Genomic DNA, 25,097 nt, shown 5'->3' on the forward strand with positions numbered 1-25,097 from the left:
TCAATTGTTGAGCCATGTTTTAAGACACGGGTTAATAGCCATCAACATGTCTAACTTTATTGTGAATTGTTAAAACTAGTTTGAGAGAGAATCAAGTCATTCTACTGTCAACAGTCTAGTGAACAGTAGTGGAGTAAGGCCTCCTTGGACTCGTGTCCCGAATAAAAGTTGGGGCCAAATTCAACTTTTCAGAGGACTGGAATCCCCAAGAGCTTTCTTCCCTAATCTACTGACCTCTTGGAGGTGGTGTTTCTCTTAGCAGACCCTGGGTTCCTCCCACATTCGTGAGTACTTTGTCCCTTCGCTTTTCATATGCTCACCTTTTCTTTCACCTTTCCCTTGCTTTTGACTCTATTCTCAAAATAGAAACATGCTCAGCTCAAAGGGGGAATCCCTCCCCTGTGTGTATGCATTACTTTAGCTGTTGTTCTAGTCCTCTACAACTCACTGATGCTCCCTTCATTAGAATCTCTAAGGATTTGCATGTTGCCAAAGAACTTTTTACCTCATTTCAATTTGGCTATTCTGTAGCATTTGACAGAAGTGACCATTCCTCTTTCCTAAAACTCCCATCCTATGGCTTATGTGATGCCAGAATGTCTTTATTTCCCTCGTATCTCTCTAACTACTCCTGCCTAGCCTAATGGTTAAGAGTATGGATTCCTAGTGCCACATAGTCTGACTTATTATCACTTACCGTCTTTGTGATCTTGAGCAAATTACTTAACCTCTCTGTGCATCATTTACTCATCTGTAAAATGGGTTTGTAATACTCCCTTCTTTAAATAGTATTCCAATGAGGATTAAATAACAATAGAAGGGTGCTTGACACAGAATAAGTGCTCTGTAAACATTTGTGGTCATTATGATTGTCGTCATCAGCGTTAGTATTAATGTTAGAACATATATCATGGCACAGTAATTAGTCAACTACTTGCTTATTTACTTTTGTTTCTCCAAGGCCTAGTTCAATGCCTAGAACTGAGGATAGATCAACAAATATTTGCTAAAGGAAGTGCTGGTTCAGTAATAAACTCCTCATTAACTCCTTTTGACTTCTCAGCAAAGGAGTTACTTCCCATGAGTCCCAAATAATGGGACTATAGGTGCGGTGGGTACTTGTGTTGCATGTGGAGGAACTTGGGAAGAACTTGTCACTGTTCCCAAGTCAACACTCTCTGTCATTTTGGAATCCATAATGGGCATAAAGGTGTCCTGACTGGTTGAGTCTAAGTCTCCAAAGTACTGACCATAACCAAGGGTCCTTCAGTAGTGCTGCTCTCTGCCTCAAGGTTGGTGTATACAGTACATGGGGTAGCTGGTAAGGAAGTAATCCCATGGTAGGATGGGCTTGTTGAAGAGTCAGTGGAGGTGAAGTCTGAAGAGGGGAATGGTGTTGAAGCTGATGAAAGTAGGCTTTCTGCAATGGTGGACATAGTAGCATCCCTGGGGCCTGACTCTGTCCTAAAAAATGGACTGGCTGGAAAATCAGCAGAGCTGACACCTGGAACTCCAGTTGTGGCAAAAGAAGCCCTGGCTTCTGACAGAGAAGGCATCAATGTGTCAGCTGAAGTCTCAGCTGAAGTCAGCATCTCCGTGTTTAGGTGATGACACTTTCTGATATACACACAGCAATCTTGGATTCTGGAAAGGAGTTTACCCCAACAGACCCTGTAAAAGAAAGAGAAGCCTAAAAGTGGGTAATAGTTTCCACTGGAATTTCAGTATACTGCAAAGATGGAAGCTGGTCTGGGACTGCCACAGAAGAGGTGGCATCAGTCTTGGGACTCTTCAAAAGATAAGTATACAGAGGAGATGAAGCTGTGTTTGTGGTTGTGGCTGACCTGGACTGCAGGGCTATGCTTGTCTCCCTCAGTGCAGGAGTCAGATGGGAAAGTGGCTCTGTCTGAAATCTTGTGATCTCAAAAGAGATATACATTGATGTGAAAATAGTGGTCTTCTCCACAGAGGAGGAAATACCCATTGGATATGTGACTCTGGATGGCTCAGAGTGGATCAGGACGGAGCAACATAGTTCACGTCTAGAACTGATGGACTCCACCGTGGTCACATCTGTAGTTGTGGAAGGATGAATTTTCTCTGTATGAGAAATTATCTGTGGAGGCTTCAGAAGTGGCCAGTATCTCAACCGTGGTGCTATTCAAACTTGGAAGTGAACTGGTCAAGGGTTCCAAGCTTGTGCCTGACATGTCTGTGGTCTTCACCAGGCCAGAGGTGAGAAGTCGCAGGAGTAGAAGAGGAGGGGCTACTCCCAGGCGATATAGAGGAAACAGGGGAAGGTGATGTATGGCAGGTAATGGCACCAGGAAAGATGGAAATTTGGTTTCTTCCACAGAGAAAAGGCTCACCCTTGACACATCCTCGGGACTCTGCTCATGAAAGTGGTCATCTCTGAGCGTGTAAAACTCTGAATCATAGCTGAGTGAGTCCCTGACCATGAGGCTGTGGTTGATGTGTCCAATGTAAGTGTGCTCTGTGACATAGCCCCAGGGAGACCTGTTTGGATGGTGATGGTCATTTCTGCAGATTCTGCCACAATGGAGGAGGTAGAGAGCCTAGCAATGATTCCTGTGGAGATGTCTGGTGACATCATGGACTGAGCAAGGCCAGGGATGGATGTACTGCAGGAGGAGATTACTTCTGTCCTGGAGACCTCAGTAGTAGTACCAGTGGGCACTTCAGAAAGGACAGTAATTGTCTCTGTGTCTCAGCCAGTCTTCTGGGTGGTGCTGGTCTCCTGCAGCTCAGGGGTCAGGGAGGACGTTGACTCTGTCTCCGTCTCTGAAGTTTTAGAAAAGCCAGGCATTGATGTGGAAACTGTGGTGTCTCATATAGTAGAAGAGGTAACCATTAGAGATACAACTTTGGATGACTCTGAGTCAGCTGAGGCAGAGGAACGTGATTTGTGTTCAGAACTGATGGTCCCCGGATCAGTCACTGCTGTGTCACTGGAAAGGTGAATTGCCTCTGCATCTATGGAGGCTTCAGAAGTGGCCAGTATCTCAACTGTGGTGCTGATCAAACTTAAGGGTGAACTTGTCACAGGTTCCAAGCTTTTGCCCAACATGTCTGTGGTCTTCCTCAGGCCAAGGGTGAGAACTGAGGTCACAGGAGTAGGAGAGGAGGGGCTAACCCCTGGTGATGTGGAGGAAACAGGGGAAGGTGAGGTCATGGCAGGTAAAGGCACCAGCGAGGATGGAGAGCTGGTTTCTTCCACAGAAGAAGGACTCATCCATGACACATCCTCAGGACCTCTGCTCATGATAGTGGTCATCTCTGAGTGTAGAAATCCCTCAGTCACAGCTGAAGGGATCCCTGCCAAGGATGTTGTGGTTGATGTGTCCAAAAGAAGTGTACCCTGCAATGTGGCTGTTGAGCGGTGACAGCATTTCTGTCAATTCTGTCATGATGGGGGAAGGAAAAAGCCTGGTGATGGTTTCTGTGGAGATGAGTGGTAACATCATGGAATGAGCAGGGCCCGGATTGAGGATCCCACTAGAGGAGATGGCTTCTGTCCTGGAGACTTCAGTATTAGCACCACTGTTTACATCAGGAAGGACAGTGGCTGGCTCTGTGGCTGAGCTGGTCTCCTTGGACGTGTTGGTCTCCCTCAATCCTGGGGTCAAAGAGGAACTTGTCTCAGTCTCAATCCCTGTAGCCTCAGAGAAGCTAGATGTTGATGTGTAAACAGTGTTTTCCCCCATAGTGGAGGTAGTAATCACTGTGGCTTCAGATGGCTCTGAGTGAGCTGGACAAAGGAACGTGATTCATGTCCAGAACTGGTGGTCCCCTCATTGGTTACTGCTGTGTTTGTTGAAGGATGAACTTTTTCTTTATCTGTGATGGCTGCTGAGGTGGCCAATATCTCCACTAAGGCGCTGCTCAAACTCTGAGGTGAACTGGTCCCAGTTTCCAAGCTTGTGGCCAGCATGTCTGTGGTCTTCACCAGTCCAGAGGTGAGAACTGAATTTATAAAGGAAAAGAGGTACAGTGTTCTTGTAATATGGAAGAAACAGGGGAAGGTGAGGTTGTGGCAGAGATAGGTACCAGGGAAGGTGGGGAGCTGGTTTCTTCCCTAGAGGGAGGGTTTGTCCATGACCCATTCTCGGAATCATTTTTCATGAGAGTGGTTATTTCTGAGTGTGTAAAACTCTGATTCACAGCTGATGGAGTCTCTGCATAGGGGGCTATGGTTGATGTGTTCAAGGTAAGTGCACTCAGTGATGTAGCCCCAGAAAGATCTGTCTGTGTATTGAAGGTCATGTTTGTTAGAGGAGGATAGGTAGAGGGTCTGCCGCTTCTTTGTGAAAAAATATCCGGGGACTTTGTTGACTAAGCAGGGGCTGGCAAGAATGTTTTATCAAAGGAGGGACCCTCTGTAGCAGCACCTCAGTAGTAGCACCCAAGGGCACACTGAAGAGGGCAAAGCTTTGTCTCTGCACTTGAGCTGTTCTCTTGATAGGCGCTGGTCTCCCTCAGTCCAGGAGTCAGGGAAGATACTAACTCAGACTCAATCTGTATAATTTCAGGCACTAATGTGGAAATAGAGGCGTCCCTTATGGTACAAGAGGCAACCATTTGAGATGTGGCTTTGGATGGCTCTGAGTTGGCAGCGACAGTGGAACATGATTCATTTGTTGAACTAGTGGTCCCCATATTCATTACTGCTGTGTTTGTCAAAGGTGAATGGCCTCTGTATTGGTGGTGGCTTCTGAAGTGTCCAGTATCTCATCTGAGATATTACTCACACTTTCAGGTGGACTGGTCATAGGTTCTAAGCTTGTGCCCAACATGTCTGTAGCCTTCACCAGACCAGGGGTGAGAACTGAAATCACAGAAACAGGAGGTGCCCTTGTAATATGAAATCAACAGGAGACAGTATGGCTAGGGTAGGTGCTATGGAAGAGAAAGATCTGCTTTCTTCCACAGAGGGAGGGTTTGTCCATGACACATCTTCATAACTTTGCTCACGAGACTGGTCATCTCTGATTGTGGAAATTCTTCAGTCACAGCCGAGTGGGTCTCTGCTCAGTAAGCCTGGTTGATGTGTCCAAGATAAATGTACTTTGTGCTCTAGCCCCTCGAAGACCTGTTTGAGTGGTGATGGTCATTCCTGCAGATTCTGTCATGAACAGGCAGGTAGAAGGGTTGGTTCTGCTTTCTGTAGGTGTGTTTGGGGAAGGTTTGAAGTGAGCAGGGCTTAGGAGCATCACCCGTGAACACACTGGAAATGACAATGCTTGTCCCTGTAGCAGAGCTAGTCTCCTGGTAGGTGCTTGTCTCCCTTAGTCCAGGATTCAGAGAGGATGTTGTCTCTCTCTCATTCTTTGTGGCCTCAGAGGAGCCAGAGACTGATGTGAAAGCAGTCATGTTCTACATGGTGGAGGAGGTAACCATTGGAGATGTGGCTTTGGGTAGCAGTGTGTGGGCTAGGACAGGAGAATGTGGTTCATGCCCAGAACTGGTAGTTCCTACATTTTCACTGCTGTGTTTATGGAAGGATGCGTTGCTTCTGTATCTGTGGAGACTTTTTAGGTGGCCAGTATCTCATCTGAGGTCTTGCTCAACTTGTGGAAGTAAACTGGTGCTAGGTTCCAAGCTTGTCCTGAACATGTCTGTGGTCTTCCCAAGGCCATAGGTCTCAGGCCAGAGAACTGAGGTCACAGATAGAGTAGAAGAGGGACTGTGCCCTTGTAAGGCCAACAAAACATGAGAAGATGAGGTTGTGGCAGGAATAGGTACCAGGGAAAAGGGAGAGGTGGTTTCTTCTGCAGAGGGAGGGTTTGTCCATGACACATCCTCATGACTTTTGTTTATAAGAAAATGGTCATCTCTGACTATGGAACTCCCTGAGTCACAGTTCACTGAATCTTGCTAAGGAGGCTGTGGCTGATGTGTCTACAGTAAGTGTACCCAGTGACACCACCTCATAAGGATCTGTTTGCATGGTGATGGTAATTCTTTCACATTCTATCTTGGCAGGGGAGGAGGAAGTTACGGTGATGTCTGATGACCTGGTGGACTGAACAAGGTCTGGGCTGGATATTCTGTGAGAGGTGGTGACTCCTGTCCTGTACCCCTTAGTAATATAAATAGAACTGGGGAAGGGGACAATACCTGCCTCTGTAGTTGAATTGCTCCATGTAAGTACTAGATTCCCTTAGTTCAGTAATCAAGCTCTGTTCTAGCCCTTGTGGACTCTGGCCAGGTGGTTGTTGATGTGGAAACAATGGTTTTCACCATGGTGAAGGCAGCAGTCATTGGATATGTGGCCCTGGATGACTCTGAGTGGACTGGGAGTGGGATGAGAATCATGGTCAGAACTTGTGGCCCACACTATTGTCTATTCTGTGTTTGCAGAAGGGTGAATTGCCTCTTTGTCTGTGGTGGTCTCAGAAGTAGAAATTCTCTCACAAGTGCTGTTTTCCAACTTGGAGATGAAGTTGTCCCAGATTCTGAGCTTATGCCCAGTACATCTGTGGTCCTCAATAAGCCTGGGGAGTCTGTAATCTCCTTAATGGGGTCCCTTAGACAGAAAAGACATTTATCATCCAGTGTTCAGAGATGTATTTGACATTGATTCTTCTTCCCCAGTCCAGGAATCAGATGTAGCTCTTACATCTGCTGTAGGAGTCCTTAGCCCATGCCCCTGGGGAGTTGGATCTGGAGTTCTTACTGTGTATGGGATCACAGAGTTGCTGCTTCTGGTCTAGATACGTGCCCTGACTCTGCAGAAGTTGTGGTGGGAACCTGGGTAGAACCCTGCTCTGCTTCTTTGCTGGCAAGATCTGGCCTCTCTGATAAAGCGACTCTAGAGCTACTTACCTTTGTAGACGATATGATTCCACTTGTTATGTCCCCTGTAGAGAATGGCAGCTGTGAGACCTGATGTTGGGCAGGAACAGCTGTGGATGACCAGGTGGGAGGGTGCTCTAGAGCAGGTATGCAGGTCTCTGTGGCCAGAGTGCTGTCCATGGTTCTCACACTCCCCTCTGAGTTGAGCACGGTAGCCAGGACCAAGTTGGTTCCCATGGTGGTGATGGTGGTGGCGACACCTGGAGAGGGGGCTGAGGTTACATCCATGATGTTCACTCCTGCAGGAGATGAGGTCCATGATAGTTGCCCAGAAGTAGAGGCAGCACCACTAGTCATTACACTTATGATGGCTATCAAAGTCTTAGACCCCATTGAAAGGAATGTGACAGAGGATGAAGAGCTCATTTTTCCTCCTGAAGCATTGGTGAGGCTGGTAATGGCTAGGCTTTCAGAGGTCAGAGATGCTAATATGGTGTGTCCTACATGGTTATACGCAATGTGCCTGTGGCCCCAGGGGATGCACCAAGAGTCCGGTCACTCTCAGCTGTCTGCTCTGACAATGGATTAGCAGATGAATAAGGCTTACCCACAAATATACTTGTCTGCCATTCAGCTGTCGTTGTTTTTTTACTCAGGATAGTGGAAGGAATGGCAGTGGAAGAGATGATCCATGTCTTGGTTATAAATTCAGATTTATCGGTCACTGAGCTCAAGGACCTTCAAAGTCACAGAGTCTTTGAGGCCAGTGGAAGGTGTGCTCGCAGAGACATGTGTGTCCACTGTGGTCTCTCCAGTGCACCCAAGCCACATGGAGAAATCCATTCCAGTTGTCTTTGGAATCAGAGCTGAGCAGCTTTGCCAACAAGACCCTGTGGTGCCTTTAGGAGTTGACTCTAGGGAGACAAAGGACACTGTACCCAATGACTTTTTGGTCCCTTCTGGAATCTCAGAATAGGGGTTGGTGCAAGCCTCAGAAGGGAAGAGTAAGACTCTTTCTGTAGCTGCCATCCCTTCTGTTGGTGACTTGCCTGGTGCTGTGACATTAGTGGGCAGGTGAGGGAGGCTGATGCTGCCACTCCCTATGGCTGTGGACTGAAGGGCAACTGGTTCTGCTGTGCTCTCCATGGGGACAATCACTGTTCAAGTCTTCCAAGAATTTCCTAGAGTGTGCCTGGTTTCTGGGCTGGTGCTAGACTCCTCAAAGGTTATGATTTTGAGAGCTATAGCCATTTCTGGGCTTCTTGTGGGTATGCCTGTGATTAGAAAATCAGTTGGTAGGAGATATGCAAATGGTACAGAAAGAGAGTCCTTCTGGTTGACAATATCATTCATTCCCTCCTGGGATTTCAATTCAAACCATTTCCTACTTCTCCAGAAAAGAAAATGTTAACCCTTCCTTACCACACAAGGTAGAGTTGTCAGGGACTGTAGCAGATCTGGACTCTACACCAAGGAGCTCTCCTTGGTGACTGTAGTCTCAGCTATGCCAGATGTGGGGGCCCTCAGTGGTTCATTCCTGGCCACTGATGTGGTGATGTCCATAGAGGTAATCTCAGAGGTCCTGTTCTTTCCTTTAGCAGTGTTCAGAGACCAGGAGGAATCTTCTAGTGAACTAGTGCCTGGAAAATGTTCGGTTTTCTGGGACTGAATGTCCATGGATGATATAGATGGTGTCAGCCCTGAGGTAAGAGGAGGTGAGGTGAGGATTCTGGGTTCCCTTGTTGCAGAGAAGCTGAAGGAAGGTGAGATTACTAGGAAAAGACATTGAGGAAGACAGAAATCTAGTTTCTTCTTCAGAGGAAGGGCTTCTCTGTGACAGAGTCTCTGGACCTCTGTTCACAGGAGTGGACATCTCTGAGAGTGGAAAGCTCTGAGTCAAAGCCAGGGGTGTCCCTTCCCAGAAAGCTGTGGCTGTTTTGTCCAGAGTAAGGCTACCCCCCAGAGGGACCTGTTGGGTGGTAAAGGTCATGTATGAAGATTCTGTCATGGGAGAGGTGGTAGAATGGTTGGTGCTGGTTCTTTTGGAGATACTGGGTGTCCCCAAGGACTAAGTAGGGCCTGGGCTAGATATTCTGTCAGAAGAAGTAAACTCAGTTCTGATGACCTCAGTAGTAGCAGCACTGGGCACTCGAGAAAGGACTTGTGCTTCTGTCTGTGACTGAGTTGGTATCTTGAACTACTGGTCTCCCTCAGTCTAGAGATGTGAGTGGAAGTAGGTTCTTCTCCAGACTTTGCAGATATAGGATAAATGGGAATGATGGAAACATGTTGGTGGTCTCCACAGTGGATGCAGTAAGTGTTGAAGAAATGGTCTTGTGTGACTCAGAATGTGCAGAGGCAAAGGAATGTGGTTCAGAGCTAGAACTGATAGCCCAGATTCCATGCTTGTGCCCCCAAGATCTGTGGTCGTCAGCAGGCCAGGAAAGTGAGAAAACATATTGATGGTCCCCAGTGAGATGGAAAAGACTGATGCCATCTCTGTGCTCAAGTAGTGTGGTTGAGGTTGTCTGTACCTCACTTTGAGAGACAGATGAATCTGTCATCTCCAATACAGGGGCTCGGCTCTGTTCCTGGACACTGGAATTCAGGGTTAGAGTTCCCACTGTGGCTGTGGTCTCTCCAGGAAGAGTGACTATGACTGTGGACTTCTGTCTTGAAATTGTAAAAATGGTAGGAAGCAGCACAGAACTCTACTCTGGCTTTCTGCCAGCCAGAACACAAAATCTGTGATCACAGGTTCCCCTGTGACAGATGCTCCTGAGGCAATGTGACCCCACCTGTCATGGCCCCTGTAGGGGATGGCAACAATGAGAGGGAAAAACTACCACTGGGTCCCGAGGTGAGTACTTGGGAACTTGTGGCTCCCACATGAATTGGACCTGTTATAGATGCTGAAGACACAGATCTTTTAGTGGCCAAGTCCAAGGTGGACACATCAGGCATAAAAGTGGGAGGGGAGCTATTTACACCAGTCCGTGTGTTTGACTTCTCATAAAAAAAAAAAATGGAAATAGGGAGTGCAGTTCTTTGGGGAGTCAGGTCTGTACCTGAAATTTCAGGGAATGAGGTGCTCACCTCCTGGACATCAGGAAAAGTTGCAATGAGAACAGATGTAGCTGTGTCCCCTGGACTCAGTTTTGTGCTGACTTCAGTGATTTAATCTGAATAAGAGGAGGATAAGGAGGCCAGATTGTTTCCAGTGAAAGTTTCAGAATGATGGGTAGAGCTTGCTGTGGTGGCTGTCACTAAGGAAGAATGTGTCCTCTCTGTAGAAATGACCTCAGGCAAACCAGTGTCATGTAAATGGGCAGCTATGTCTGTGACAGTCAACAGAGAGGTTCCCAGTGCTTGGATGCTGGCTGTGGTCCTGGACCTCCTCTCTGGACTGGTATTATAGCTGAAACTCACCTTGCTCCCCTGGGCTGGAGGGGATGACCCACAGAGTAAGAGCCCCGCCCTTGCTTGTTAGTCCTGCAGGAGATAATATCACAGAAAGGGCCCCAGGTGGAGATGTAGTCTCAGTGGTCTCCAATCCTGTGGTGGACTCAGACTTGGGCTCCACTAAAGAGGAGGTAGCAGATACAGAGGAGCCATTTTTCTCTCCTGCCACATCTATAAGGCTGAAAGTGGCTGGGCCCTCTGATCTACCAGAAGTCCAACACCCTGTTGGAATAATGTGGGCTGTGGGGGTGGTAATATCTGTGCTTGTGTCCACAGAGGAGACACTCATATCAGTTCACTCCCAGCTGTCTGCTCTGACCATGGGCTAGCAGATGAATAAGCACTACCCACAGGTGCACATGTCTGCCATTCAGTAGTCGTTTTTTTTTTTAATCAAGGAAGTGGAAGAAACGACTGTGGTGCTGACCCATGTCATCATTCTAAGTCCATATTTATCTGTCACTGAGCTGTAGTAACCTTGGGGATTGTACCTTGTTGTAAGCTTGTTGCTGAGTTTTGAAGGCCAGTGGAAGATGTGCTCAAAGGGACATGTGTGTCCATTGTGGTCCCCCAGTGGAGCGCAGCCATGTGGATAAGTCCATTTCAGTTGTCTTAGGAGTCAGAACTAGGCTGACTTGCTGAACATTCCCTGTAGTGCCTGTAGGAGTTGACTCTGGGGCAGGGAAGGACATTGTTCCTCTTGACTGGCTGGTCCCTTCAAGAGTCCCAGAGTATGTAACGGTCCAAGCCTCAGCTGGAAATACGGAGTGTGAGATCCTTTTTGTAGCTACCACCATTTCTGTAGATGATTCTGCTAGCACCACAATTCCTGTGGACAGGTGAGGGATCCCGGTGCTGCCAATCCCTGTGGCCATGGACTGAAGGGGGTGGCTGGTCCCACCATAGTATCCATGGGAGCAGTCTCTGTTGGAGTCTCCTTAAGAGAAGTTCCCACAGTAACTGGTCTCGTGGCTGCTGCTGGGCTCCTCAGAGCTTGGGTTTCTGATATCCTCAGATGTTCCTGGGCTTCTGGGCAGCAGGTTTATGACTGAAACAACTCTTCAGTTAGGAAGTTTGCAAGGAGGTGAGAAAAAGAGTTCTTCTTGTTTTGATTCTCCTTCTTCTATCTTTACAAATCAGTTGGGCACACCCTCTAACCATATTCTGCCTCTCTAGATGGCAGGAATCATATTATCCATCCCTGTGTCTCACGGTGGGTATATGAGCTTGATCTATCACTGGCTTGCAGAGCATACCTTGGAACCCTAAGTTTCTATATCAGTGTGGCCTCCATGTGGATCTATGAACCACATCTCATGTCTCAGTAGAGGGTAAAGATTCTATCAAGGAAGAGAGGAAAACTCTCCCTTCTTTTGCTCCATTTTTCACCTTGGCTCCAGGCTTCAATCAATCCATTTTATCGTAGACTTCAAATATTTTTAGCCTAGACCTCAAAACTGTGAGTCTAATTGAAAAGTAGCTCTGTGGCTTGATTTTAATAGGTTAGGGGAAGAGGTAAATCAAGGCATCTTACTTCCTATGTATTTTCATATTCTTTCACCTCTCTCATCCGGAAAGGACAGGACCCTTTCACCTTCCAACATAGAAGGGTATGTCAAATTATTGCTTTCAGGAATCAGGACAGCTCTACTCATTAACCTAAGCACCTCAAATGGACACCTCCTGTCAACTGCAGACCATGTTTTGAAAGCTGTTAACAAAGGATGATAATTATTTCACCTTATATTGTAATCATCTTAGTGATGAATTGTCCCACAGAATAAAACTATGGCATCTCAAGTTTACCTTTCCTTGTTCTTGGCAATCCTTGATCTTAGTGATGGTGACTGATTTAGGAAGGCTTTTCATGATTGGTCAGTTGATTTGTAGAGACAGTATATCTGTTCTTAAGGCTGAAGTGATTGGCTCTTGAACATATAAATTATTAAGTAGAAGAAATTCATATTAGAAGTCAATAAATCTCCCTGAAAATTATTGTCAATGTCTTCTGAGTATCATATATTTAGATGTCTGAAGTGCTGATGATACCATTTTCCTGGCTGCAGTTGTTGCTGCAGGGCCATTGGAGCTTGGAAGCAGAGACTGGACAAGAGATTGACGCCTGGGGTGATAGTGTATTTTTTGTAGAAGGTACTCTGGTACTAATGAGGTTGTCCAAGTGACTAGCAGAAAGGTAGTTATTGAGCCAATAGGTGTGATCCCAAGGTATCCTATGGTGGCCATCATGTTTGAGTGCTGTCCACAGTTCTGACTTCTTTCTTGGGGCTGGTCATAAAAATGATGGTAAAGCCAGGAGAGGTGGCTTTGATTTCTTAGCCAGAATATGAGGCCTCAGCGGGAGCTCTTGTTGCTGAAGCATCCTTAATGGTTTCTTCTTCCCAATGTATCTCTTGGATGTGGATTCCAGGGCTGGGGTTGTGATATAAACGGAGGAGCTCATGGGGTTTGAACCCTCTGTCCAATCAAGTGTTCTGAGTGAGATGGTGGTTTCAGCATGAGTGGTTCCTGCTGTGCCTATATCCTCAGGGAAAGCACTGGGTAGGGCAAGCCACTCTTCTTTGTCTGCTCTACTTTTACGAAGGGAGAAGAATAATGCAAAATCACAGCTGATACAGTTGTTGTTGGAATTTTATTCAGAGCAGTGGAAGGAAGGACAGATGGACTGAAATCTATCCCTGTGGTGGGCACAAGTTCCTCTGAGATTGTACTTTTGATTATCCATTGGTAACTTGGAGTTATGGAGGATGATGTTAGAGGGAAATTAATGCCCAGCCTAGTCCTATCAATGGACTATCAATTAGTCCCAGGAGAGAAGAAATAAATCCCAGGAGCATGAGTCAGAGGGATGCTGGATCTCTTTCCAGAAGTTATGGTTGTTTTAGGTGTTAACTCAAAGACAGTGGACAGGCTGTGTCCCAAATGAATGACTGGTCCTTTCTGGAACATTTGAGCCAGGGGTAATGTCAACTGGGGAAGTGAAATCAGAGTTACTTTCTGCACCCATGGTCACATCAGAGAATGACTCAGTTGGAACTGTGGCTCTGGAGAATAGGAAATTATTGTTTGGGATGTTTGCTGTACTTCTGCTCCATGCAGCTGTGGACCCTGTCAGAGCAGTGGTTTTATTTATTTATTTATTTTTTGAGGAAGATTAGCCCTGAGCTAACATCTGCTGCCAATCCTCCTCTTTCTGCTGCGGAAGACTGGCCCTGAGCTAACATCTGCTGCCAATCCTCCTCTTTCTGCTGCGGAAGACTGGCCCTGAGCTAACATCCGTGCCCATCTTCCTCTACTTTATATGTGGGATGCCTACTACAGCATGGCTTTTGCCAAGCAGTGCCATGTCTGCACCTGGGATCCAAACCGGCTAACTCCGGGCCACCGAAGTGGAATGCACAAGCTTAACCGCTGTACCACCAGGCTGGCCCCAAGAGAGCAGTGGTTTGAAGTAGGGCAGATCCAGTGGTGTATGCTGTGATGGCAATCTCTTTTTCTTCTTCAGTGTCTCTGATCTCTTAGATCTTGGCGGGCTCCCTGAAGCCTTGGGTAGTAGATATATCAGTGGTCCTTTGGATGCTACTGGACAGGTCTATGATAGGATGCTTGTTTGGAAAATGTGAGCAGACAATGGAACTGGAGTTTCTGCTTGTCTGTGAAAGGAGAGGACAATTCCTGCATCTTCAGAGAAAATCTAGTCTGTAATTCTACTCCAACTCAGCCCTCCAACTGCCAAAAAATCATCTACTCATGATTTAAGAAGTATTAATGATTATGTGAGGTTTTTATGCTTATCAGATTGATCTCTTTGAATTTGTTTCAAGAGAATATTTAACAAATCCCAATTCTGACCAAAATGGGAGGAGATTCTGTCTCTCCTTTTCCATGTCCACTGCTCCTTCTCCAAACCTGGCCTTAGTCACCAAGTATTCATGGTCCCTCTTACCCATCTAAAAACCTTGACCACTGAATGTTAGGGGATAAGTTAATATCTCTACTCTCTTACTACTTGTATGGAATCATACAAAGTATATTCCCTGACCACAACAGAATCAAATTAAAAATGAGTAATAGAAAGATATATATTGGAAAACAATATTGTTAAGATGACAATACTAACCAAAGCGATCTACAAATTCAATGCAATCATTATCAAAATTCCAACAGCTTTTTTTTTTGCAGAAATGGACAAGCTGAGCCTAAAATTCATAAGAATTGAAGGGATCCCAGACAGACAAAACAATCTTGAAAAAAAATAAAATAGGAAGACTCATGCTTCCTGACTCACACTTCCACTATAAGGCAATGGTAATGAAGACAGTGTGGTGCTGGCACAAGGACCGACATATAGATCAATGGAACAGAACTGAGTGTAGATAAACTCACATGTCTATAGTTAAATAACTTTTGACCAGGGTGCCATAGCAAACTGGGGAAAGAACAGTCTTTTCTACAAAGGTGCTGGGACAAGTGGATATACAAATGCAAAAGAATAAAGTTGACACTTTCTCCAAAGAACATAAAAAATTAATTCAAAATGGATCAAAAACTTAACTGAAGAACTAAAACTAAAAAGTTCTTGGAAGAAAATATAGGGGTAAATCTTCACAACCTTGGCTGTGGCAATAATTTCTTAGGTATCATACCAAAAGCACAAGCAAAAAAAGAAAAAAAAAACAGATAAATTGGACTTCATCAAAATTAAAACTTTTGTGTATCAAAGGACACTATCAAGAAAATGAAAAGACAACCACAAAATAACAGAAATTATTTGCAAATCATATTTTGGATAAGGGCCTAGTATTCAAAATATATAACGAAATTTTACAACCCCAGAACAAATAGATAAACAGAATTTAAAAATGGGCAAAGAACTTGAAAAGACATTTCTCCAGAGAAGAAATACAAGTAGCCAACAAGCACATGAAAAAAACGCTCAGTGTCATTAGCTATGAGAAAAATGCAAACCGAAACAACGAGATACCACTTCATTACCCACAAAGATGGCTATAATTAAAAAAACAAATGTTGGGGAAGATGTGGAGAAATCAGAACCCTCATACATCAGGGCAGCTGCTGTGGAAAACACTTTGGCAGTTCCCTAAGAAGCTCAACATAGTAATATATGACCCAGCATTCTAATCCTACATATAAACCCAAGAGAACCAAAAACAGATGTTTAAACAGAAAAACATGTACACAAATATTCTTAGCAGCCTTATTTATAATAGCCAGTTAGTGGAAACCACCCAAATGTTTATCAACCAGTGAATGGACAAACAGAATCTAGTGTGTCCATACAACGGAATGTTATTCACTCATAAAAAGGAATAAAAAAGAACTGACACATGCTACAACATAGCTAAACTTTTAAACATTATGTTGCCTGAAAGAAGCCAGATACAAAAGATGATACACTTTATGATTCCAATGATATGAAATGTTCTGAATAGGATAATCCATAGAGACAAAGCAAATTAGTGGTTGCCAGCAGTGGGAAAGGTAAAGGGTACTGACAACCTAATGGGTACAGGTTTTTTCTAGGAGTGATGACAGTGTTCTGAATTTAGATAGCGTTGATGGTTGCACAACACTGTGAATACATCAAAAAGCAATGAATTGTCTATTTTAAAATGGTAAAAACAGTGAATTTTATGTTTTGTGAATGTTACTTCAAATTGAAAACAAGGGAAAAAGAGTCTTGTTAACTGAGTCATTAAACAGATGCAGGAATGATGTCAGGCTCACCAAGCAATACCAGGTTTCTGCAGTTCTCCAGCACCACATCTCTGTATGGTGGTCTTCAGAAGGGTCCAGCAATGCCCACTATTCCTGGGTGAACACTTGAAGGTCACCAAGTCCTAACACCATCACAAACATCATGGCCTAGCCAAGACCACCCCCACCAATGTGGACAGGAAAAGGGCCAAAGACAATAGCAGTAGGGACAGGGAACCCAAAACAGAAGAAGTCCGAGCAGGTGCTAAGCTCTGCACTCATTTGCTTCTGGGCTCAATCCTCAATGCTCATCTCCTGTCTTCTTACGCCCACGCCCAAGTCTAGATGCACCTCCAACACATAGGTGATTTTCTTTTCCAGAGAGACTGTGAACTCCTGCAATCTTATTTCCCTCAATCTCAAAGGTTGAGCAAAGGCCTGGGACATTGCATAAATCAGAGAAATACTTGGCAAATGTATGAATGATTCCCCAATGGCCATCAACAACTGCTTGAGTTTAGAACACAGTCATTTCTTTACTTAACTTCCCCTTACAACTCACAGCAGGGGCGAGCCACGTGGCGGTGGCGCAGTGGTTAATTTCACATGCTTGACTTTGGCAGACTAGGGTTCGCTGGTTCAGACCCTGGGTGTGGACTTATGCACCGCTTATCAAGCCATGCTGTGGCAGGTGTCCCACATATAAAAAACAGAGGAAGATGGGCACGGATGTTAGATCAGAGCCAGTCTTCCTTAGCAAAAAGGGGAGGATTGGCAGTGGATGTTAGCTCAGAGCTAATCTTCCTTGAAACAGAAACAAAAGCAAAACAAACAAACAAACAATATCTCTCAGTAGAACATAATGTAGACAGTGACCCTGGAGGAAGCTTCGCAATGTGGTAAATGTTGACGTGTACGACATTGTTGGGGCAGCCGCTAACCCTCCAGCAGATGCCCAGAGATCCTGGAATACCTGAAGACCTGGTTTGGCTGTGAGGCTCCAGGTCATTGAAAGATAACAAGTCCAACTTTTACTCAAAAGAATAATGATTTGGAGAAAGGAATATCTGACTCACCAGTAACCAGCTTATCAGGAAGTCATTAGCCAACCCTTCCTCCTCTGGGCATCCTTTTTGAGGAGAGGCTGGCAACAGGGAAGATTGAGCTGGAGAAGAAATGAGACACAAGAATCCAGGATTGCTCCACATTCTAGCACTCAAAAATCTGGAGGCTTCCCCACCTACCTGTTTTTGACACAGATACACATATACACACACCCACAGGCACACACACACCACACATCCATACCCACATACAAACACTTACAGTTTTCATAGGAAACCAGAATAGAGCCTTGTCTCAGCCGGGGCCATAAAATAGGCTCTAGGGTCTTCCTGAACTTGAGGAAGAGATTATTCTCATTTCACAGGTGAGTAAACTTAAGTTCTGAAGGACATCATTGTTATCATATCAAATTTATAGAAGGAATTAGAGGTAAAATTCAGAAGCTCTGGCACACTCACAAGACAGGTGACATCTCCACAGACACTCAAACTTCCAAAGTCTCCAATGCCCAAAACCACCCAATCAGATACCAGTGACCTCGTGCCTCCTGGGGCTCCACTCACACCTCCACTGCTCAGCCTCCTCCCCATCCCTGCTCCAGGGTGCAGGAGACTTTAATGCCTGGACTCTGAGGGCTGCCAGGACCCCACAACTTACCAAAACTGGGGGACAGAACCATGGCTACCATCCTGAGCCTCAGCAGCAAATCTTCCTGAACAAGAGGGCAGCAGAGGACCACAACGCTCCTCCCCTTGTCCCCACAGCGCACTCAGGACAGGGTTCTGGAATAAATGGAAAGACACAAAGTCTTCACAGCTTCTCTCCCTCCCCAGGCTCCTGAGGACAAACCTCTCTTAGCCTGTCCATCACGTCCTCCTTCAAAATGTAATATATTCGCTACTAAGCCTTGATTTTGCTTAGCAAGTGATGAACTCAGGGTGATGTGATGGCAAAACGTACCTTCTTCTGTCCCCAGTAGTACACCAATACATTACTGATCCCCCCTCACCCCATTTTAAGTGCTTAGTGTCACTGAGTCTCAGGGCACGTTCTTCCCATCCACATGGTTGTCACAATCACAGTCCTAGCTACAATCCTTATTCACTCAACACTTTGGCACCTGACTCCTACTATTCTTTCAACCTCCAGTCCCACCTCACTCAGATGACATCAGAGTCCATGAGGATGACCCTCACAGTATGACAAGTTTGTCCCCACTCCACTTCAGCCACTCATTTCCATGGGCACCACCCCAGGCTTTGTTGTCACCTGACACTGTTCTACCACCCAGAACAATACTTCAGAAATTTCCCTCTCCCTGAACACAACTTCCTAAATTTCTACCTTGTTCACTCATTTTTTTTCCTCTCATTACAAGCGTTCTTCTACCACACAAAAGACTCAGTCCATCCACTCTCCTACTTTCTTACAGTCTGTCCGCCACCATCTCTCCTCATTTCATATTTACCCAGCTCTGACTGTAATGGCCCTCATTTCAAAGTATTTCCTTATCCCTACCTGCTACCTTCACACTGGCCCAGCAGAACTCCACCAGGCATGAGTCCAGCCATCCACCTGCTCCATGGCAACATTTGGGGAGACCAATCTGCACAAGAGCTGTCATATTGCCACCACTAGAAAAACATGGTCTCCAACCTGCGAAGAGCCCTTGACCCCGCAGGACAATCTAACAACTCCATGGAGCTTCCTGGTCATGAAACCTTCTCCAATGTCTCTAAATCTCACACATCCTCACCTTTCGCCTCCATGGTAACCAGCTTCTTAAATAGTCCTCAATGATACAGGCCTCCTAGTATTCACACCTCTGTGAGTTCCCCCAACATACACTGAATTAGGGCTGACCTGTGTGACCTGTGTGACTAGAATACTGCAGAGGTGACAGTGAGTGACTTCCGGGCTAGGTCCTGGAAGGCACTGCAGATTCCACCTTGTTTTCTTGGACTGCTTGCTCTAGCGGCAGCCAGTTGCCATGTTTTGAGGACACTCAAGCAGCCCACTGGAGAGATCTATGTGGAGAGGAACTGAAGCCTCCCTCCAACAGCCAGCACCGATGTGACAGCCATGTGAGCGAACCTCCTGGGAGGTGAATCCTTCAGCACCAGTCGAGCCTTCAGATGACTGTAGTCCCAGCTAATATCCTTCTGCAACCTCATGAAAGTCCCAAGCCAGGACCTTCCAGCTAAGCTTCTCCTGAATTCCAGAGCCAGGAAAACTGAGAGACATGACAGATGATTATTGTTTTAAGTCACTACGTTTACAGGTAATTTGTTAGGCAGCAATAGAAGGCGAATACATCCTCGCTTTCATCAGATAGTCCTGTATCCTACTTCTAAAAGCAATTATCATGAGAAGGAATCTACCTTCCTGCCTTGTTACCAAAACGATAATCTGCACCATGGTTTCCTCCCTCTCTCCTGTTATAAACCAGGAGCTGTCTCCCCTGCCCTCTAAGGCCATGCTCTGCATCTCTGCTCTGTGCTCCATCCCACCTGCCATTTTAGGAGCGGTACACTATTGATTATCTCTTGTGCACTCTTTCCCTAACAGCTCTCCCACTCTACTGAACTCTTCCTTACATCATTTCAACCTGACACAGTATTTTTAGGAGTAAAATACATTTATCCTAAGAGCACAGTTTTCTTTCCAGTTACTCCCCAGTCTCACTTCCTCATCTCAAGAAAAGTGCTTTCACTGTCTCATTTCCTCATGTCCTACTCATTCCTCAACACAGTATAACTTGGTTTCCATCCACTGCCATTTCAAGGACAAAATTCTTGGCAAAGTCACCACTGATCTTATTCACAGAACAGAGATGTAGATTGCAACTACACTGATACTATTCCTTATCTGTCAAATTATTAAAGACACAGTGGGCCACATCTTTTATTGGCCAGGCTGTATGGAAAGGCATTCTCATACATTGCTGGGGTATAACTCCTATGGAAGGAAATTTGCCAATGTCAAGCAAAATGCAAAAACATTTACCATTTCCCTGTCAATCACACTACTAGGAATCTATCTGAAAGATACACAAATACTAAAAGACACTGGTGAAATTATTCACTGTGATCTTATTAATAATATCAAAGGACTGGAAACAATGCAAATGACCATCAACAGGGAATCAGTTCAATAAAGTCTGGGATATCCACATAATGAAGAAACACGTAGCCAGAAAAAAGAAAGAGATCTTCTCTGAGTATTGATAGAGATTCTGATCTCCAATAAACTTAAGTGGAAAAACAAAGTCAAGGAAGAAAGCCATCTCTATGGAAACATTTATTTTTATAGGAAGAGGAGGCATCCTTTCCCTGGAGCCACAGAATAAAATATAACTCCATAAAATCAGCTTCTTGAGGTCTCTCTGCATGTTCTCCCTGCACCCTAAAGATAAAAGCAATAAAAAGTATGAGTGTGGGCAGGGAGGGGAATGTTGGACACAAAAAGTGAGTTTGTGCCAGGTAGACAAAGGGTTACAGGGAGTCTGACTCCTGGGCCTGGATGGTAGACAGATTAATGCTCCCACCCCAAAGATGTCCATGTTCCATTCCTCAGAACCTGTGAATATGGGACCTTACACGACAAAAGGGTTTTGCAGATGTGATTAAGGTACGGATATTGAGATGCGAAGCTGGTCTTGGATTATCCAAATGGGTTTAATGTCATCACAAGGTTCCTTAGAAGAGGAAGGCAGGAGGGCCAGGGTCAGAGAAGGAGATGTGATGATGGAAGCAGAGGTCAGAGAGAGAGATTTGAAGATGCTACCTGCTGACTTTGAAGACAGAGGAAGAACCACAAGCCAAGGAATGCAGGCAGCCTCTACAAGATGGAAAAAGCAAGGAAATAGATTCTCCCTAGAGCCTCTAGGAGGAATGCTGCCCTGCCAACTCATTTAGGATTTCTGACCTCCAGAACTGCAGGAGAGCAAATTTGTGTTACTTTAAGCCATGAAGTTTGTGGTAATTTGTCACAGCAGCCAGAGGAAACTAATACAGCTTCTCATAGCAAACGCTCTATGAGCCTTGGTGGGAATCCAGTGGGCTCAGACACCTGCTGCAGAACTTCCCTCCCCTCTGCAGGTGGCGGAGGTCTCCTTTCTCCCACCAGGGACATGATCTGTAGTTAGGAATAACTTTAGTCACTGAGCCGAGTGAGAGGAGGGCTGGGATCCAGCCAGCTCACTGGGGCCCCAGGAGGAAAGTAGGCTGAGAAGGTGCCTGGGACACTTTCAGGCCCCAAGGACCCTTTCAAGGTTTTTTGGAAGCTGAAGTCTCATAGTAGGGCAGGAGGGGGTCTCTGTTCAGTTCACAGAGTCAGTGACTCCTGCCTCTCTGGATATCTCAGTGCTGAAAGAGGGTCACAGAGGATGGACCACTCTGAACCAGTGTTGCCCAATACAACTTTCTGTGATGACAGGAATGCTGTACAATTCTGTTCTGTCCAATATGGGCATCCACTAGCCACATGTGGCTACTAAACACTTGAAATGTGGCTGGTGTGACTGAGAAAACAAATTCCTAATTACATTTTTCATTGGTTCAACTGAAATAGCTACAAGTGGCTAGTGGCTATGGTAGTAGACAGGGGAACCCTAGAAAAACTCAGGCCTGACTTCCTTTAGTATGAGGAGGGGGGACCTGTGAGTGGCCAAGTGGGGTGAAAACACAGATGTGGGTGAAGGGGATGCCTGCAGGTTTGCGTGGACAGGAGCTAGGAGCACAGTCAGCATCCTGTGCCATCGGACAAATGCAGGCATGAAATTATTGTTCCATTCTCTCGGTTCTAAACTCCAAGGTCTTTTCTTTCTACGTCTTTCCTACTCCACAGCCATCATTTGGGCCTGAGGAAGAATCATCTTATACCTAAACTTCTTCCTAACATGTCCTCTCTTGCTTCTCAAGTCTTCATTCTTAATCTTAAAGTGCATTTTAACCCACGTGCGTGGACCAAATGCTAATCACATCATCCTTCTGCTCACATCTCTCCAGCGTCTTCCCACTGGTCTTAGAGCAGAGTCTAAAGCCATGTCTGACCTGGTGCTTCCTGTCCTCACCTCTCCAGTCTGGCTCACTCCCCGCCCACCTGTGTGGACTCAGCTCAGCCATCCCTGTCTTCTCAGTTCAAGGACATACCAGGCTCTCTGCTTCAGGGCTGTCCTCATGCAGGTCTCTCTGCCTGAAACGCTCTCTTGAACACACTCCCACACCTTCACTCCAGTCTGACCCTCCAACTAGATAAACCAGTCCCAACTTTAACTCTCAAGCTAAATATCAGTCTTTCTCAAGAGGGTTTTCTAGTTCCCTCAGTTTGAGTCCTCTTGTGCCAAGCTCCCATATCATTCTTATCATTAATTGTTCAAAACTCAATTTGGAACATAAATTCCATGGAGGCAGGACAAGGTCTGTTTGGTTCTCCAGGGTCCCTAAGAATCTGGCCCAGGGCCTGGCTCATAGTGATGATGAGCTATCCTGGTTTGCCTAGGACTGTCCTGCTTTGAATACTAACCATCCTGTGTCCCAGCAAACCCCTCAGTCCTGAAGAAACGGGGATGACCGGTCACCATAAATTGTGTACTCAAAGAATACCTATTGCAAGACAAGTAAACATTCCCCTCAAGAATGTTACGGAAAAGCTAGAATGAAAAAGGCACACAGACACAATTAGTAAGACCGACAACGTAAACTTACTCGACATGATTCTCTGAAGTATGAATCAGCAGACTTACGTAGAAAAGTTTTAACAAAGTTAATTCCTATTAGAAGGCAAGGCGTAGGGCACAATCTTATTGGAGACCAGTCCCCTAACTTTCAGTCCACAAGTTGTTGCTTAATACTCCTCCAAATGATTTGAAATCTCATTAAGAAAAAATTAAAAAACACTTGGTGAAAATGCATCTTGTTGCTGGTCAACTCAATTTTAAATTTCTGTTACTAATATAAAGAAATTCAAATCATTTTTTCCCCGTTGTGCCCCTATATTTTGAATCTTTGTGGAGGATTTATAGGGCTTTAGAAGTCAAACTGAATGGACCTGAGGAATGTTGCTGAGTGGTCCTGCCAGTACTTAGTAATAATACATATACATGTAAAAAGTTTATATATTTATTCTTATATATAAAATCTCGATATTTTAGTATTACAGAATGCAAGTAAATCTTTATTTCTTTACTGATACACATATTTACAGTTATTTATATGTTTGTTTAATGTGTATTTATTGGCACATAACTATTTACTAAATTATTTACATACACATAACCACATACAGCTTACTATCTTTCCCTTGAATATAACCCATCCAACATAAATACTTTTCTTAAGATACCCTCACTCTTTGTGACTCTTGTGTTTACAACCTGAGCACAGGAAAGCCCATTAGTAGTTCTTCTGCACAGCAGAGGCTGCTGGAACCTGTTGTTACACGTTCCACATGGTACTCACCCGGTCACGCAGAAATCCACAGATCAGTGAGGACAGGTGACCCTTGAGGCTGAGTTCAACTCAAACTTGAGCTCCAGAGATGCTTTTCCTGTTTGAAGAAAAAAGCCACAAATATTGTTTTTGAGGCCTTATACAGGGCGTAATACAGGTGTTAGATGGAAAGCCCATCCTATTCTTGTCTTTTCTGTATTTGCTGATTTAACATAATACTTGGCTGTGACTGGATTTTCCAGAATCCTATAAAGCCATCTGCTCTCCAAGATGTGAGAAAGCAGCTTCAAGCTGTGTGCACTTGACTTGCTCAACTCATCTGGCTGGATGGAGACTTTTTGGTGACTACACACTTTGAACACTGCTTGTCACTTACGGGCCCTATAAGAGACTCAGTGGACTTCTAAACAATTTCTACAGTTCATTCAGGGCTCCCGAGATTTTCAGGCCCTAGAGCTCTGTTTCCCAAACTCCCCATCACTGACATTTGGGGTTGGATAATTCTTTGTCTTGGGCGCTGCCTGTGCATTGTAGGATGTTGAGCAGCATTCCTGGCCTCCACGCACTAGATGCTAGTAGCATCCGCGCCACCATCTGTAACAAGCAAAACAATGCCTTCAGACGTGGTTAAAAATCCCGTGGGGGCAAAAACCACACAGGGGAAGGTGACCAGCGCACTCTATGAGGAGTGGATGGCGGCGCCCAGAACTGGGAGGAAACAGCAGCTTCCGGCAGACCTGAACGAACAGCCCAGAGGAGGAAACGGGGCTCCCGGGAGGGACTGAGGGACGCCGGGCCCCGAGCGCGGAGTCACTGGCAGCCCAGGCCTCTCCCCGGACTCGGACCGGAGCGCCAGACCGTCCGCCGCTCGCCTAGGGCTGCCCCCCACGCTAAGGCAGACCGCACCACGCGGACCCCGTCCGGCACGGAGGACACAGCACACCCGCGCAGCGCCACCGCTCCCTGCGCAGCGCCACCGCCAGCACCGCCGCTCCTTCCACGGCGCGGCCCCGCGCTTCTGCTTCTGGCCTCGGGTTGAACGCTCTGCGCTTGTTTCCAGTCTCTTTCCGGCGCCGGGGAGAGCGGGACAGGTCGGGGCGCCGGGTCGAGGCAGCGGGCGAGGCGGGGCCGTCCCCCAGCCTAGGGCGAGGTGTCCGCTTTGCTTAGTGAGGGCCGTGGGCTACGTCAGCACCAGGCACTGGGACCAGTTCTACGGGCGGGGTTGTGAGTGAAGACCAGGCGATGGGGGGCCCCCGGCCCGGAGGGCGGGGCTGTGGGCGGAGACTAGACCTCTGGGCGGGACTGTGAACGATGACAAAGCTCTGGGCGGTACCAGGCCTGGAGGCAGGGCTAGAGTCGAAGGGCTGGACGGTGGGCGGGGACCAGTTCCAGGGGCGGGGGTGCGGCTGGAATAGGCTTGGTGGGCTGGACTGTGGAAGAAAAGTAGCTCCAGGGCCCGGGCCTGAAGGCGGGGCTTTCTGTGGATCCCTAGACTGTACAGGTAGCTGGATGCTTAGCAAACAACTTTTCTTCAATCCTTTCTCTACGGGGGTATGTTTGCTGTTC

At 46.1% G+C, this 25,097-nt stretch overlaps 1 long non-coding RNA gene across 12 annotated transcripts in view; it reads right to left on the reverse strand.

The window, feature by feature from the left end:
- LOC123278288 (uncharacterized) overlaps nucleotides 1-24,809 on the reverse strand; it is a 38,215-nt gene extending 13,406 nt beyond the window's left edge. For 3 of the 12 annotated variants that reach the window (XR_006515606.2, XR_011498888.1, XR_006515609.2), the window contains exons 1-4: nucleotides 23,541-24,806; nucleotides 17,737-17,861; nucleotides 17,091-17,179; nucleotides 6,847-7,115 (exon numbers count right to left, since the gene is read on the reverse strand). This is a non-coding gene — a long non-coding RNA (uncharacterized lncRNA). Of the gene's footprint in view, nucleotides 1-1,250; nucleotides 1,672-6,846; nucleotides 7,116-17,090; nucleotides 17,180-17,736; nucleotides 17,862-23,540 lie in introns of all 12 variants that reach the window. The other 9 variants (XR_006515608.2, XR_011498889.1, XR_011498894.1 and 6 more) reach the window with 9 other exon arrangements.
- Nucleotides 24,810-25,097: the final 288 nt, after the last annotated feature.

The sequence above is a fragment of the Equus asinus genome, chromosome 27 (assembly GCF_041296235.1).
Source record: "Equus asinus isolate D_3611 breed Donkey chromosome 27, EquAss-T2T_v2, whole genome shotgun sequence".
NCBI classification, from domain to species: Eukaryota; Metazoa; Chordata; class Mammalia; order Perissodactyla; family Equidae; genus Equus; species Equus asinus.